The sequence below is a fragment of the Pseudonaja textilis genome, chromosome 8 (assembly GCF_049901715.1).
Source record: "Pseudonaja textilis isolate UNSWEBS1 chromosome 8, rPseTex1.2, whole genome shotgun sequence".
NCBI classification, from domain to species: Eukaryota; Metazoa; Chordata; class Lepidosauria; order Squamata; family Elapidae; genus Pseudonaja; species Pseudonaja textilis.
Genome location: NC_141997.1, coordinates 2,358,462 through 2,376,442, shown reverse-complemented (window position 1 = coordinate 2,376,442; position 17,981 = coordinate 2,358,462).

The window sequence follows — 17,981 nt, the reverse complement described above, 5'->3', positions numbered from 1 at the left end:
TTTCAAGTCTATATGTTTCTTTATCATTTTTTCCAACCATATGCGGATTTTAGTCCAATATTTTCTAGCATCCTCACAAGTCCACCACATATGGTAATATGAGCCAGGTATCTGATGACATTTCCAGCACTTTTCAGATTTGTTCTTGAACATTCTTGCTATTCTTGTCGGGGGAAAATGCCACATGTAAAAACATCTTATACAAGTTTTCTTTATATGCTGTTGACATATTTTATAATTTTGAGACCACAATTTTTCCCATTTCTCCAAATCAATCCCATATCCAAAATTCTTCCCACAAACAATCATCGTTTCTTTAATTTGTTCCTCCTCTAATATAATTTCCAACAAATAACTGTATAATTTTTTAATCACTTTTTCATCAGTACCTGTCAAAACCCTATCTAAATCAGTCAATTTATCATAAAATCCCTCCATTTTAGAATCTGTAAGATACCTTGAATGTATTCGCGCATATGAGAACCAATTCATCCTTATGCCTTGTTCTTCTAGTTTTTGCATCGTTTTAAGTTCACTCTTTTCATCCAATATTTTGCCATATCTAACTGTTTGTTCCTTGTTATATATTACAGGATAAGAAAAAGCTTCAATAGTTGATAACCAGACTGGGATTTTCAAATAACATTTTCTCTTAATTTTCTCCCAATTCAACCGTAAAGACTCCGGTATGTAATGCCTTCTAAAGTAGCCCTGCAATGTAGTTCCCTTATACCACAGAAAAGCATGCCATCCCAGTAATAAATCATGTCCTTCTAATGTCAACAATCTAGTCTTTCTTAATGTTATCCATTCTTTAACCCACATTAAATTTGCAGCTTGGTAGTACAACTCCCAGTTAGGAAGGCCAAATCCTCCTCTAGTTCTAGCATCTTGTAGAAGTTTAAATTTTATTCTCGCTTTCTTACCTTGCCATATAAACTTCAACACAATTTTATTTAATTCTTCAAAGTAATCTTTACCAAGCCTAACTGGAATTGTCTGGAACAAATATAAAATTCTGGGTAAAATATTCATCTTGATTGTTGAAATTCTACCGATCAATGACAATTGTAAGTTTTCCCATTTCTTCAGATCAGATGCTATCTGTTGTTTAAGTTTAATATAGTTATTCTCTTTCAATGTGTTACATCTTGGCGTCAAATGTATCCCCAAATATTTAACCTTATTCATAACTTGAATTTTCAATAAGTCTGCCAATTCATCTCTTTGTTTTAATAACATATTCTTTGTCAAAATCTTTGTTTTATCTTTATTTATTTTCAAACCTGCCATCTCACCATGCATCTCTATCTTTTCCAATAGTTTTAAAGCTGTTTCTAGAGGATCTTCCAGAATAAAAACCAAATCATCCGCAAAGGCTTGCAATTTAAATTCCTCCTTCTTAATTTTCATTCCTTTTATATTTGGATCCTCTCTAATATTTCTATTCAGCACTTCCAAAGTCAATACAAATAGCAAAGGTGATAATGGGCATCCTTGTCTTGTGCCTTTTCTTATATTAATAGAGTCTGTAAATTCTCCCTCTATCATTACTTTTGCCGTTTGCTTATGGTATATTCTAGCAAAGCCCATCTGTTCCAATAACAAAAACATGAATCTCCAATTCACATTATCAAATGCCTTTTGGGCATCTAAAAATATCAAAGCCATTTGTTTTTCAGGATGCGCCTCATAATATTCCAAAGTGTCCAGAATTACCCTCATATTATCTTTAATTTGTCTCTTTGGCAGGAATCCATTCTGATCAGGATGAATAAAGTTTTTTAAGTATCTTTTGAGCCTTTCTGCCAAGATTGAAGCAAAGATTTTATAGTCTGCATTCAGTAAAGAAATAGGTCTATAGTTCTTAATTTGTAATGGATCAGCCCTTTCTTTTGGAATAAGTGTAATATAAGCTTCTGACCATGTTTTAGGTATTTTCTTATTTCACATAACTTCATTCATGACTTCTAACAGTGGAGTGCTCAACGATTCTTGTAGTGTTTTATAAAATTCTGCGGGAGCCCATCTGGGCCTGGTGCTTTTCCATTATTCTGCCTATTAAATGCTTCCGTTAGTTCCATCATTGTTATAGTGCTTTCTAACATTTTTTCAGTCTCTTCAGATATCTTAGGTAGGTTAGCATTTTGTAAATAAAGTTTAATTCTTTCCTCATCAAAATCCTCCCGTTTATATAATTGTCCATAAAAATCTTAGATAATTGTCTTTTTCTCCTTATTACCATAACACATTTGGCCTTGATCATCTATTAACTGTACTATTTTCCTAGATTCTTTCTCCTTTCTCAATTTGTATGCTTGCCATCTACCTGGCTTATTTGCATCTTCAAAATAGTTCTGTTTAACATTTCTAATTTTTTGTGCCAGTTCTTCTTTCTCTGCCTGACCCATCTTATGTTTAATTATATCCATTTTGAGTTTAATATCTTTTTTCTGTGGCATATTCTGCAATTCTTTTTCCAGTTTTTTGTAATCATCTTCTAAAGCTTTGATAGTTTGCCTCTTCCTAATATTCTTTTTCTTTGTATAGTCCATTATTAATCCTCTCGCATATGCCTTCATTGTATCCCAAACATTCTGCACTGAAGTATCTTCTTTTTTATTTTCACTAAAGAAGAAAGCCAATTCTTTCTCCATCCATTGTGTGAAGTCTTTTTCCTTTAAAATAGTATTGTTTAATGTCCATCTAGATCTTCTTTTTTGTCCTTTCCATTTAATTGTCATTGGATTATGGTCTGCCCATATACTTGTTTCAATATTTATTTCTTGAATATTAGATATTAATTCTGATGAAGTCCAAATCATATCTATTCTGGACCATGATAAATGTCTATTTGAATAAAAAGTATATTGTTGAGTTTTACCATTTCTTTCTCTCCATATATCTTTTAAATTTAATTCATCTATCATTTTAAAAAAGGATTTAGGGAGAGTCTTTCTGTTTTGTCTTGATGCTGTTGCTGTATAGTCCAATTTATTATCTACAATTCCATTGAAATCTCCCATCATAACTATATTGATATAGTCCAGTCCAATTGTTTTCATATATAACTTTTTATAAAATTCTTCTTGCTTATCATTCGGAGCATAAATTGCAACCAGGAATGTTTTTGTATTGTTATCCACTATTTCAACCATTAATACTCTTCCGTCTTCATCAGTATAAATCAATTTTGCTGCAATAGTTTCTTTAATGTACAGGACCACTCCTCTTTTCTTACAGTTAGTCAAGGAAGTAAAAATTTCCCCCAGTTTTGGTCGTACCAATAATCGTTGATGTTGTTTTTTAATATGTACTTCTTGTAAACAAATTATATCAAATTTTAACTTCTCTAATTTATGGAAAGTTTTTCTTCTTTTGGTAGCTGAGTTCAATCCATTTATATTCATGGAAATCAATTTTTTTTCCTCCATAATTATATTTTGTATTTATGTCTGACAGCTCTTGTGGATCTTACTTCACGTTGTGATTTGGTCTCCATTTGTCCACCTGCCGCACCTTCTTCTTTTCCCATTCCCATTTGGTCCTCTTGGGGTTCAGTCGAGATAATCTCTTTTTTTGTCTCTATTTCTCTTCTTCCAAAAAATTCATTGTAGAATGTTTCTGCTTTCTCAATTGAGTTAATTCTGTGTCTCTGTTCTTGCCATTAATCCTTCTGGGATCAACCATCTATAATTCACCTCTTTTTCCAATAACTTTTTGGTCAAGAATTGATATTCTCTTCTCATCTCTCTCACTCTTCTGGGCACTTGTTTTAAAACCACAATCTCTTTGTCTTTATATTTCAACGCCTTATCTCTTGCCACTTGTAGTATTTGTGTTTTAATAGTCTTTTTAGTAAATCTGACATGGACCTCTCTTGGTAGCTTATTCCTCATCGCATATCTTGTGAAGACACGGTATATCTCATCTACTCCATCCATCATCTTTTCCTCTGTTATCCTCAAAGCTCCAGCCAAGATTTCTATCATTACAGCCACCAAATCTTGTCCTTTTTCTTCCTCTATATTTTGAAATCTGAGATAAAATTCTGACCTTGAAGTGGGAGATGGATACATCTCCCACTTCAACATCCCAGTTTTGTCTTGTTCAACCATTGTTAATTTGCTAACGATATTTCCAATTGTCTCATCTCTTTGTTTGTCTTTCTCTTCAATTTTTTTGGAGTCTCTCCTCATGTTTTGCCATTATTTGTTGAAAATTTTCAATTTTTTCATCAGTCTTCACAATTCTTTGTTCAATACTCTCTGTTCTTTGTTCAATACTCATTTTAAGTTCTTGTATTCCTTGTATAATCGTCGCTAGGTCCATTTGTGCTTTATCTTGCTTCGCCATTATTGATAGTCGTCCTCCAGTTGATGGAGAAGCAGGAGCAGAAGTTGAACTGCTAGAAGGTAAGGTTTTCTTACTCATTTGAATAACTCAGGATCTTTAAGCTCCTTTAATCCAATTAATAAGATAGCCAATTATAATCCAATTGGGAAGAAGAAAACATTAAAAAAGCCAATAAAAAATAAAGAGTCCAGAATTAAAAAGAGAAGGAGAAAAAGAAGATTAAAAAGAAAAAGGAGGAGATTCTTCAGGTTCTTCTAAACCTCAATCCTATTGTGGGATAGTCAATTATAATTCAAAAATAAAAATTAAGAATAATAAAAAAAGAAAAAGAGAGTAAAACCCAATAATATTATAAAGCAATAATAGAAAAAAGAAGAAGAAAGGAGTTCTTCAGGTTCTTCACACCTTAATCCAATTAGGAGGTCTCAAAAAATAAAATAAAAATAACCATAGAAGTAAATAAAAAACGAAAATAGAAAAGGCAAAAAACCCAATAAGAAAAAAGAAAAGTATTCTGAGGCTTTCCCTTTAAGAGGAAAAATAAAAATAAAAATAAAGTCAAACAAAAAAAATAGATATACAAATATTACAAAATACTGTGGGATTGAAGAGGAGGGATGAAACAGCTAAAAGAAGGTAAAAAAGAAAGCACACTGCATCTTATTTAGTTATCCAAGGCTCTTATTATGGCTTCTCCACAAATTCCAAAGCCAAGCTTCAAGTACTCAATTAATAATAGAAGTTCCAAAGAACACCTGTTAAAACATTCTCCAGTGTTCTTCCCTCTATCTTATCAAGTTCCAGTGTCCTTGAGAAAGGATTTTTTCACTGTCCTCTCAACTTCCAATAAAGTATTTTCAAGCCTCTAGTTGGCAGTGTTACAAAGTTTCTTTAATCCACTCCCCCTTCTTTCCCAGAAAAAGCCTAATAAAAAAAGGAAATATATATATATTTAAGGAAAGAAAAAAAAATTACTAAAGAAAGCCTCTGTTCTAAAAAAAAACTATTAACAGTCAAAAGGGAGAGAAAAAGAAAAAAATTAGATAAATATAAAAGAAAAAACCAATCTAGTTACAGTTATTAGATCGCAATAGAAGTTCAGTGAAAACAAAAGTAAAAGTAAAAAGCCAAGCCTCAGTTTGACATTCTCTTTAAAAATCGCTGCTAAGTCAATTTTATCAGTTTTTGTCCAAAGTCTTACAGGATTCTTCTCATTTTAGAGTGTCCTTAAGTCCCAAATAAAAAAAAAAGAAAATTCTCACCAGCTGATACACTTTCTCTTTCTGTCTCTTCCTTCCGGAGCTGTCACAGCTTCAGCAGCTTAATGGCTGCCTCTCCGCCAATGGTAAAAGGGCTTCTTCTGGATCAACCAGGGACTTTGCGATGTCCCTGGGATCAGCAGAACGCACACCTTACTATCACCGTCTCTACAGGACGGTTTAGGTCCGTTAGGACCAACCAGGGGTGAAGATATCAGCTGCGATCTCGGAGCCCCGAGATTGCAGCTGTATCACAGCGACGTGGTTCCACCTTCTCCTATATGCTAAGTACCTTTTGAACAGAATTGAAATCTGGACAGAGGAAAACAACATCCTCACAGAAGAACAAGCAGGTTTTAGACAAGGCAGATCTACTATTGATAACTGCTTTGTCTTGAATCATCTAATTGCCAAATATGCCTATAAGAGAAGACCCCTGTTTGCTGCTTTCATAGACCTTACAGCAGCATTTGATATGGTAAATAGAGACATACTATGGAGTAAACTGACATCTCTTAAAATAGAACCCAGACTCCTGGCTTTGATTAAAGCCTTTTATACAAGTACCTGTTTGAGGGTGCGGTATGGGGTTAACAGGGCCCTCACTAACAGGATTTGCACAAATAAAGGGATAAGGCAAGGGTGTATCCTGGCTCCATTGTTATTTAACTTACACATCATTGACTTGCCAGGGTTAATGAAGGATACCATGGTACAGATGCCGATACTTACTGCTTTATGCTGATGATATGATTTTATTATCATACACACAAGTAGGATTACATAGGCTATTAAGAAGATTTAGCTCTTATCAAGCCTCTAACATATGCCTTCATTGTATCCCATACATTCTGAATTGATGTATCTTCTTTTTTGTTTTCTCTAAAGAAAAAAGCCAATTCTTTCTCCATCCACTGTGTGAAGTTTTTTTCCTTTAAAATAGTATTATTTAATGTCCATCTGGATCTTCTTTTTTCCATTTAATGGTCATTGGATTGTGATCTGCCCAAGTACTTGTTTCAATATTTATTTCTTGAATATTAGTTATTAATTCTGTTGACATCCATATCATATCTATTCTGGACCATGATAAGTGTCTATTTGAATAGAAGGTGTATTGTTTAGTTTTAGCATTTCTTTCTCTCCATGTATCGTTTAAGTTTATTTCATCTACCATTTAAAAAAAGATTTAGGGAGAGTCTTTCTGTTTTGCTTTATTGTTTTATTGCAACTATATAAGCAAGAGAATATTGATGAGGAAAGAGTCAAACAGTACTTACAGAATGCTAACCTACCTAAGATACCTAAAGAGACTGAAAAAATGTTAGAAAGCATGATGGAATTAACTGAAGCACTTAAGAAGCAAAACAATGGAAAGGCACCAGGTCCAGATGGGCTTCCGGCAGAATTTTATAAAACATTACAAGAATCATTGAGCCTTCCATTGCTAGAAGTCATGAACAAAGTTATGTCAAAGAAGAAGATACCTAAAACATGGTCAGAAGCCTATATTACACTTATTCCAAAAGAAGAGGCTGATCCACTGATAAGATTTTGACAGGTACTGATGAAAAGGTGATTTAAAAATTGTATGGTTATTTATTGGAAATTAAACTAGAGGAAGAACAAGTTAAAGAAACTATGATTGCTTGAGGGAAGAATTTTGGATATGGGATTGATTTAGAGAATTGATTTAAAGAAATGGCAAAAATTGTGGTCCCGAAATTATAAAATGACAATGTCAACAGCATATAAAGAAAATTTGTATAAGATGTTTTACAGGTGGCATTTTCCCACATCAAGAATCACAAGAATGTTCAAGAATAAATCCGAAAAATGTTGGAAATGTCATCAGAAACCTGGCTCATATTACCATATGTGGTGGACTTGTGAGGACTCTAGAAAATACTGGACTAAAATCCGCATGTGGTTGGAAAAAATGATAAAGAAACATATAGACTTGAAACCAGAGATATTTTTATTGGGAATTTTACCTGATACATACAGTAAAGATTTAAAATATTTGATTGTAAATGTATTAACAGCGGCTAGGATTGTATTTGCTAAAAATGGAAAAATGAGAAAATACCATTACAGGAGGAAATTATTAAGAAAATATTGGAATGTGCTGAAATGAGTAAATTGACATTTGAAATTAGAGAACAAGAGGATAAACAATTTTATAAAATTTGGGACCTTTTATATCAATGGTTAGATAATGACTATATAAAGATGCATTTCTTTTTTTGTTATCATATCTATAAAATGTTTTTAGGATAGATTTGGGAGGATTATATGAATTGTTATAAAATAAACTAAGTAAATTATAGTTATCTCGCAAAGTATGAATGAACAAAATTATAGTCAAATGATTGATTAATAGTGATACTAGGGTATTCAATTTTTGATTGATAATATTAGTTATTATGCAATGTAACTGTAACTGAGACTATGGAATGGATGCACAAAATTTTTTGTAAACCAACCGACACACTGCTTGTACATTTATGAAAGAAAGTTGGATGTTTTTATGTTTTGTTTGTTTTTGTTTGTCTTTAAAAACCAATAAAGCTTGTTTTTTTTTTAAAAAAAAAAGAAAAAATAAATAAACGGAAAAGAAAAAACCAGTCCAGTTCAAAATGTAAGATCATGTATAGAAAATCCAGCAATGAGAAAAAAAAATTACTTTGACATTCCTGTTTAAAATCTCCGCTTAATCACTTCTGTCAAAACCTTTACAGATTCTTTCTTTTCCTTAGGGTGTCCTTTCAGATCTTAGAATAAAGAAAAAGTTCTCACCAAACCGGCACACTCTCTCTTTCTGTTCTCTTCCATTTCGGAGCTGTCCCAACTTCAGCAGCTTTAATGGCTGCCTCTTTGCCGCTGGCAAGAACAGCTTCTCCTGGATCTACCAGGGACTTTGTGGTATCCCTGGGATCGACAGGATGTGCTCTTCACTTTCACTGTCTCTTCGGGATGGTTTAGATCCACTTGGACCATCCAGGAGCAAAGATATTGGCCGTGATCTCAGACCTCCGAGATTGAATGCTGTATTGCCGCGACGCCAGCTCCGCCCTAGAAGTTATGAATGAAGTTATGTTAAAGAAGAACATACCTAAATCATGGTCAGAAGCCTATATTACACTTATTCCAAAAGAGGAGGCCAATCCATTACAAATTAAGAACTATAGACCTATTTCTCTACTAAATGCAGATTATAAAATCTTTGCTTCAATATTGGCAGAAAGACTTAAAAAATATCTAAATAATTTTATTCATCCTGACCAAAATGGATTTCTGCCAAAGAGAGAAGTTAAAGATAATATGAGAGTAATCTTGGACACCTTGGAATACTACGAGGCACATCCTGAAAAACAAATGGCTCTGATATTTCTAGATACACAAAAGGCATTTGATAATGTGAATTGGTGATTCATGTTATTACTGTTGGAACAGATGGGCTTTGCTAGAAAATTTATTCAAGCAATAGAAGCTATATATTATAAGCAAACGGCAAAGGTAATGATAGAGGGAGAACTGACAGACTCTATCAAAGGTGCCCACTATCATCTTCATTGTTTGTGTTAACTTTGGAAGTGCTAAACAGAAATATTAGAGATGAAAATATAAAAGGAATGAAAATCAAAAAGGAAGAATTTAAGCTGCAAGCATTTGCAGATGATCTGGTTTTCATTTTAAAAGATCCTCTAGAAACAGCACCAAAATTGATAGAAAAGATAGAGACATATGGAAAGGTGGCTGGTTGAAAAATAAATAAAGATAAGACAAAGATCTTGACAAAGAATATGCTATTAAAACAAAAGGAAGAACTGGCAGACCTATTGAAAATTCAGGTCACGAATAAGATCAAGTACTTGGGGATATATTTGACAGCAAAATGTAATACCCTAAAAGAGAATAATTATATCAAACTTAAACAGCAGATAGCTCTAGATCTGGCGAAATGGGAAAATTTACAACTGTCACTAATAGGGAGAATTTCAACAATCAAGATGAATATATTACCCAGAATTTTATATTTGTTTCAAACAATTCCAATTAGGCTTGGAAAAGATTACTTCAAAGATTTAAATAAAATTGTGTTGAAATATATATGGCAAGGTAAGAAAGTGAGAATAAAGTTAAAATTTTGCAAGATGCTAGAATTAGAGGAGGATTTGGTTTGCCTAATTGGGGGTTGTATTATCAAGCTACAAATCTGATGTGGGTTAAGGAATGGATAACACTAAGAAATACTAGATTGTTGACATTAGAAGGACATGATCTGTTGTTGGGGTGGCATGCTTTTTTATGGTATAAAGGAACTAAAACACAGGGCTATTTTAGAAGACATTATATACGGGAGTCTCTGTGGTTAACCTGGGAGAAGACTAAAAGGCAATGTTATTTGAAAATTCCAGTCTGGCTATCGACTATTGAAGCATTTTCTTATCCTATAATATACAAAAAGGAACAAACAGATAGATATGGTGAAATATTGAATGAAGAGGGTGAACTCAAATCTATACAAAAGCTGGAGGAACAAGGTATAAAGATGAATTGGTTTTCATTTGCGCAAATACATTCAAGGTATGATAAAGATTCTAAAATGGAAGGTTTCTATGATAAATTGACTTATTTAGATAAGATTTTGACAGGTACTGATGAAAAGGTGATTAAAAAATTGTATGGATATTTATTAGAAATTAAATTAGAAGAACAAGTTAAAGAAACTATGATTGCTTGGGGGAAGAATTTTGGATATGGGATTGATTTAGAGAAATGGCAAGAATTGTGGTCCCGAAATTATAAAATGACAATGTCAACAGCATATAAAGAAATTTTGTATAAGATGTTTTACAGGTGGCATTTTCCCCCAACAAGAATAGCAAGAATGTTCAAGAATAAATCCGAAAAATGTTGGAAATGTCATCAGACACCTGGCTCATATTACCATATGTGGTGGACTTGTGCGGATGCTAAAAAATACTGGACCAAAATCCACATGTGGCTGGAAAAAATGACAAAAACACATATAGACTTGAAACCAGAGATATTTTTATTGGGAATTTTACCTGAAATATATAGTAAAGACTTGAAATATCTGATTGTAAATGTATTAACAGCGGCTAGGATTGTATTTGCCAAAAACTGGAAAAATGAGAAAACTCCACCACAGGAGAAAATCATTAAGAAAATATTGGAATGTGCTGAAATAAGTAGATTGACATTTGAAATTAGAGAACAAGAGGATAAACAATTTTATAAAATTTGGGATCTATTCCATCAATGGTTAGACAATAAAATACAGTAATGAAATATGTAGACTTTTAGAAAATAATAAATATACAAAGATGTACTTCTTTCTTATTATATCTACAAAAGGATTTTAGGATAGATTTGGGATGATAATATGAACTGTTATAAAACAAACTAAGTAAATTATGACTATCTTGTAAAACATGAATGAATAAAAGTATAGTCAAATGATTGATTAATAATGATACGAAGGTATTTAATTTTTGATTGAAAATATGAGATTATATGCAATGTAATTGTAATTGAAGACTACGAAATGGAAGCACAAAACAATTTGTAAACCAACCGGCATACTGTATGTATACATATGGAAGATGGCTTGATGTTTTTATGTTTTGTTTTTTTATGTTTGTTTTTAAAAATCAATAAAAAAAAATTTAAAAGAAGATTTAGCTCTTATTGCCAGGATAACTCTCTAATCATTAGTAAATCTGAATCAAAAATAATGGTGTTTGAAAGAAACCAAACACCATAGGTGGCAAACAGGTGGCAATTGGTTGGTGAACCAATTGAACAGGTTAATTCCTTTGTATATTCGGGCGTACCTTTTTCCAAGACTGGATATTGGGCCTGCCATCATCAATGGAGTACATTTAGAGCAAAATCCCATTTGAATTTATTGCTCAAACTAAAAAACCATAGTTATTCAGGGTCCCTAATCCCATTAATCAAAGTTTATAAGGCTAAGGTTATCACAATGCTCTTGTATGGAGCAGAAATTTGGGGTCTTTACTCAACCACAGTCCTAGAACAAACACAGTCCCAGCATTTGAGATGTATTTTGGGTGTAGACCCAAGAACATCTGCTGCAGCAGTTAGAGCTGAATTGGGAATTTATACAATTCAGGCATTATCTAAAATTAGAGCTTTATAACTACTGTTGCAAAGTTAATGAAATGGAGACTGATAGACTACCCAAATTATGCCTACTAGAGCAAATAAAACTACAATCACAAATCTCCTGGAGCATTAAACTAACAATTTTTGTAAGAAGCTGTGTTCTTCCTATCTCTTGTGTAACAGGAGAACAATAAAAAAAAGATTTGCCCAAAGAATTAAGGATATAGATGTACAAACTGATATAGCTATCCTTAGTAAGGTAGGTAACTTGAAATGGTTGAGTAAATACAAATGTACAGTACTTTCCAAGTAGATAGCTACTTGAAGTCAAAACTCCTAAAACATCTTAGATATTCACGAGAGCGAGATTTGAACAGCTTGACACAATGGTTAGATACGGGAGATTTCATGCAATACCGTACAATGAGCGTCTCTGCATTTGCAGAGCAGCAGAGGTAGAGGACCTGGCTCACATCCTATTTGACTGTTGCCTGTATAAGAGGATGAGAGACAGGTATCTTGGTCTGTATATCAGACGAATGACCCATTGGGATACCCATATCAAAATAACTTACCTTATGTCCGGCCAGAACTTGAAAATAACATTTAAAGTAGCACAGTATTTAAACAAAATGATTTGGTTGAGATCTGCATATGTGGGATTGATTGAGGTAGATTGCAAGGGTGAGTCTGAAATATTATATTTTATATTATATTATATAATTTATAATTTATATTATATAATTTATATTATATTTATTATATTTTATCTATATCTTAAATTATTGTACATTATGACAATTTTATTTTGGATTGTATTTTATTACTATTTCATCTTAAATCGTATTTTGTCTAGATTCCATTTTAAATAGTATTTTATCAAATTTCATTTTGAATTGCTTTTCTTAAATTTCAGTAACAAATTGTTGCTGGAATTTGGCATTTTGATATGTCCCAAGGGCTAATCAATAAAGACTTATTATTATTATTACTAAGAATAAAAGACAATTAGCTGGAGTAAGCCTTCAAACTGAAATTGAAAGAATCAAAAATAGAATTGACAAAGCCAGAGGAAGAGAGGACGGATTGATTGAAATTGATTATTGACATTGATTATTACAACACCTCTAGAAAGTAAGCAAAATATTGAAACAAACAAAAAATATAGTGAATGGTAGAGTGGAAAAATATATATAAAATACTAAAGATGAAACCACACCAACCATCCAACTCTATTATCTAGAGTCTAGGATTGTCTTTACTTCATAGTGTGTCTCCTCTCTCATTATGATTGGCTTGAAGGCTGACAAATTTACCTGTCTCAGCTGGGATCCTGTCACCGGCTTTAGCAAACAGCTGTGAAAGATTGGATACATTTTCCCAGCAGACAGGCAAGTTTCAACTGCACTGTAACCGGGGTTGATTACTTTCACTATCAGGAAAGGCCCTATGAATTTTGGCCTAGTTTCTCGCAGGAGAGTTTCAGCCTTAAGTACCTTGTTGAGAGATACATAGAACCTATGCATAGCCTTAACGACCCATCCTTTTTCTCCTTGAACAGGACTGGGGTGACTATCCTTGATTTTGTAGGCTGTATGAATCCCCTCATTAGGGGATGTGTCAATGTTCCTTCATTTCTTTTGTGGTCATGGGGTACATTTTTGGCTTGGATAGTTTCACCCTACGCACAAATTCAATGGCATAATCAGTGGGGCGGTAGGGTAGTAAGGTGTTGTATTCCTCTTCACTGAAGACCCCTGCTAGGTCCTGATACTCTGGGAATTTTGGGTGTCCCTGGGGTTTGCTCCAATGCGGTTTTGGCATTCTCATCTTGCTTAGTGACATTTAGCTGTCAGTCATGGTTTCCTGTGGCTGTGTCTGGGAGAGGGATGGGACCTATTTCCAATCTCAGTTTTCTGTTACCCCCTTCCCACAAGATGATGGGGACACATTTCTGTCATTTTTAGCACCACTATGAAGTGGATGAGTTCCCAGTGTTGGCCTATTTCTAGTCCGACAGGTTTGGTGAGAAGTATGGCAGGGGCTCCCCCTATCAGCGATCCATTGACCTGTTTGAATCTTATGGGTTGAGCCATCATTTTTGTCCTGATCCCTAGCTTTAGGGCCATAGGTAGGCTGATTAGGCAGTGGGTGAAACCCGTGTCTATGATGGCTCCCACTTCCTCTTCTTTCCCTATCTTGGGCACTACTAATTTTGATGGGATGGCAAAGGGATGGATGACATCACTTACCATTGGGTTGTCTTCACTCTCCTCATCGCTGTTGTAGACCACAAGTATTGGAGGTCCCTGGGCTGGAGTTCCCTCCTCTCAACTGGGTGGAAGGAAGACCGCCATGGCTTGGTGGGCAAACTTCCCCCTTTGGGCTGCCTTCCAAGGTACTTTTTTCAGCTTTGCTGGCCTGGAGTTTTCCCTTCACCCTCCATTGGATGATGATGATCATCAACTCCCACATTGAGGTGACTGGCAGGTCTCTCACCAAACCCTGGACCAAACTCCTGCACCTGAAGTCTTCCTTGGCCTGGAAGAGGTCCTCAGTGGTCAGCAATTTGGCATAGACTTTTGGGTGGGTCACCATCTGGAAAGTGATCTTAGCTACCATTTCAGCCACCCACTAGCTTTCGGTGGGAGTCTGCACAGCCTCTAGGAGGGTCAGAACAATTACCTCCTCCCATTTCTCCATCTTCACATGAGTCTTTGCTGATCTCATAAAAGGTCAGGTGAGTAGCCGGGGCTCAGGACCCTGGAGAATGGCTCCGATTATATCAGAGAGTTAAAAATTTGTCAGCTTGATGTCAGTGTTCCAAGTAACGCACCCATAGAAAACAGAACTCCAAGGCAGATCGATTCCTCAAAGAACAGTTAATTGGATACTTCATATTGTCTCAACTGGTGAAAGCCTACTCTGAATTTTTTCTCACAACTTTCACCTAATTAAAAGTAAATGTTTCCCCTTTCCCCTAACTCACTGGTCAGGCTGTACAATCCAGGTGCTGGCTAGTTGCTTGGTTACTTGCTTCTCCTCTAACCAGCCACCTATGAGAATATCCTTGGTTCCCACAGGAAAACTTTATTGTTTTGGCTGTCAAGCTGACATTGGCTACAAAACCCCATCTAAATCATTCCCCCCTCTCACTGTTATGTGGCCATCCTGAAGCCTCCAAGATGGCTTCAGTCAGGTTCATTTGAGGGTTGACACAGTATAGCTCTACTTCTAGTTCCATCCTCTACATTTTGGGTGACAGAGTTGTTGGCTAGGTTGATTAGGAATCTATTTGATCTCCTCCCACTCACTGCAGAGTTAGTCTCCAAGTTGATATCTGGATAGTTAAAGTCTCCCATTACTACTGTGGTATGCTTCTACATAACCTTAGTTAACTGGTTGACAAAGAGTTTGTTATGTCCCTGGAACTTGCCAAAGTTCCCACCCAGGTCCGTTCATGCTGCGGGGGCGTTTGCTGCCCCTCATTGGCTGGCCTCCTCGACAGCCGGCTATAAAAGCCAGCTGCAGGGTCCAGCCAGCCGCTGATCGCTGGAAGCCTGCTCCAGGCAGGGCTAACACGTTCAGTCCTTTATTGTTCCAATAAAGTCTTGTTGCACCAAGCCCTGGTCTAGCCTCTCATTGCTCAACTACAACACTGGCGACGAGGATGGGATGGCTACCAGAGGCACCGCAACAGCTGAAATCACTAAAATAACCGCTGAGCCGCAGCCGCGCCGCCGAGAGCTCGGTCAGCAAGAGCGAAAGTAATAGGCGTCTGTAGCCGCTTGTTAGCAAGCTACAGAGGAAAGTGAAGCGCTGCGAGCTGCAGCCGCTCAGCACAAAAGAGCGAAATTCAAACGGCTGTCGTTGGATTTCTAGCTGAATACAGCACGGTGCTGTTATTCCGAGCTACTGACACTCACGCAGGCGCGATTTTCAAGCGCTATCAGAGGCGGCAAGCCAGCACCGCCTACACTCTCCAGGAGCGCGAATTTCAAAACGCTGCCAACAAGTCGTTGCAGCTCAGCCCAATTGTAGCCCAGAGAGAGAGCAGAGAGGTCTATGAAGCCTCTCCAGAGCTGAAGTCACTAGACTAACGAGAGCACAAGTGCCATTTGTGTCCCAGAGAGATTTCTCAACAGCATATCACGCAGGAGTCCTCATCATGAACTCCAACCCAGCCTTCCCACCGTTCAAACTGGAAGAAGAAAAATGGGAGTCATACAAGAATCGTTTTAACCACTACATCGACGCTTATCGGTCTGGCTGATGCTGGGAGCACAGAAAAAGTCGTTCTTCCTCAGCTATTGCGGAGCCCATCGTTTTTGATACTGCCACAGAACTCGTCGCTCCACGTGAGTTAAAAATGTCCCCTGGCCAGAGTTGCTAGAAATTCTCACCAACCATTACTCCCCAGGCCCTCACAAATCGCGAGGCGTTTCACCTTCCGGATGAGGAAGCAAGCAGAAAAGGAAACCGTCAATCAGTATATGGACGCCTTGAGGACTGCAGCCCTCCACTGCGGGTTCGGGAACTATCTTGATGACATGCTCCTCGACCAGCTCGTCTGCGGGGTCAAAGACCTTCACCTCCAGAGGCGACTACTCGCCAGGAAGGACCTCAACCTATCCCAGGCCGTCGAGGAAGCCTTGGCAGCAGAGCTGGCAACCCAGTCCGCCACTGAAATTCAAGGCCCCGTTCCCAAACAAAGCTGCGCCACCGTTCATTCTGAAGAGGTAGTCAATAGAAGACGACCCTAACGAGCAAACAGACATCCACCGCCTCACCCATGCCAAACAACCACAGGCAGGAGCCAGGCTAGAAACCAACAGCGCACCCAAACACATCATCCTATGCCTATCCTGTGGAGGACCTCACTCGAGAGCTACGTGCAAATTCAAGGGTGCCATCTGTAACCAGTGCCACAAAAAGGCCACATCGCTAGAGTCTGCCAGGCCGCGCACAACTCAGCACAAAAGGTTCCTTCCTTTTCCCATTCTGGGCCTCAAAGGCAAGTACTCAATTGTCACACTTGCTACCATGCTAACCACACCTGTCACTCTATTAGTAAAATAACACTTTCCGTTCTATTAGAAGGTAAACCTTGTCGTATGGAGGTTGACACGGGGTCAGCGCTCTCAATCATCTCTTGGAGCACCCTCAAGAAAATCCAGCCCAGACTATCCAGAAACCAGCTCCAGAAGTGCCAGATCTCCTTGAGGGATTACCAGGAAAAGACATTCCAGTGCTCGGCAAAGGCAAGTTCCTTGTTAATCTTAAAGCTTTTAAAGGCCACCTGCCTCTAGTGGTAGTTAACGGCAACCTCCCCAGTCTTCTGGGGCTTGATTGGTTCCCCTACCTCGGCCTAGGGTTAACAGGAGTCCATGCTGTCTCAGCTTCTGACACTGACTCCTTATTCACTGACTACTCAGACGTATTCAGCAATGAGTTGGGGTGCTATAAGGGGACCCCCATCTCATTTGCAGTTGACCCCCAAGCGGTTCCAGTCCGGCTGAAACCGCGTAGAGTCCCATTCGCCATTCGGCCGAAACTGGACGCAGAGCTCGATAAATTATTAAAGCAAGGGGTCATCGAGCCGACAGACTTCGCCAAATGGGAGACGCCAATTGTCACACCCTCAAAAAGGATGGCAGTCTGAGAATTTGTTCTGATTACAAAACAACAATCAACCGCTTTCTACAAGTTAGCGCATTACCCAGTCCCGGTCATTCAACATTTACTGCATACCTTTGAGCCTGGCAACATTTTTGCCAAATTGGACATGTCGCAAGCGTATCAGCAGTTCCCCGTTGACAACCAAACGGCGGAACTGCAGACCATTGTGACTCACAGGGGTGCCTTCCGGTGCAAGCGTCTCCAGTTTGGCGTAAGTGTTGCCCCGGGGATTTTCCAATCCCTCATGGAGCGTATACTACAGGGCCTCCCTGGCGTAGTACCCTACTTCGACGACATATTGGTCTCGGCCAGGGACAGACCCCAACTCTTCCAGAGAGTCAGAGCAGTGTTAGACAGGTTCAGACAGCGTGGCCTCAAATTAAAAAAGGAAAAATGTGCCATTGCCACTAGACAGGTGGACTTTCTGGGCTATAAGATTGACGCCTCAGGCATCCACCCCCTAGAGTCCAAGGTCAAGGCAATTCATGAGGCACCCACGCCAACCACTAAAGCTGAGCTACAAGCCTT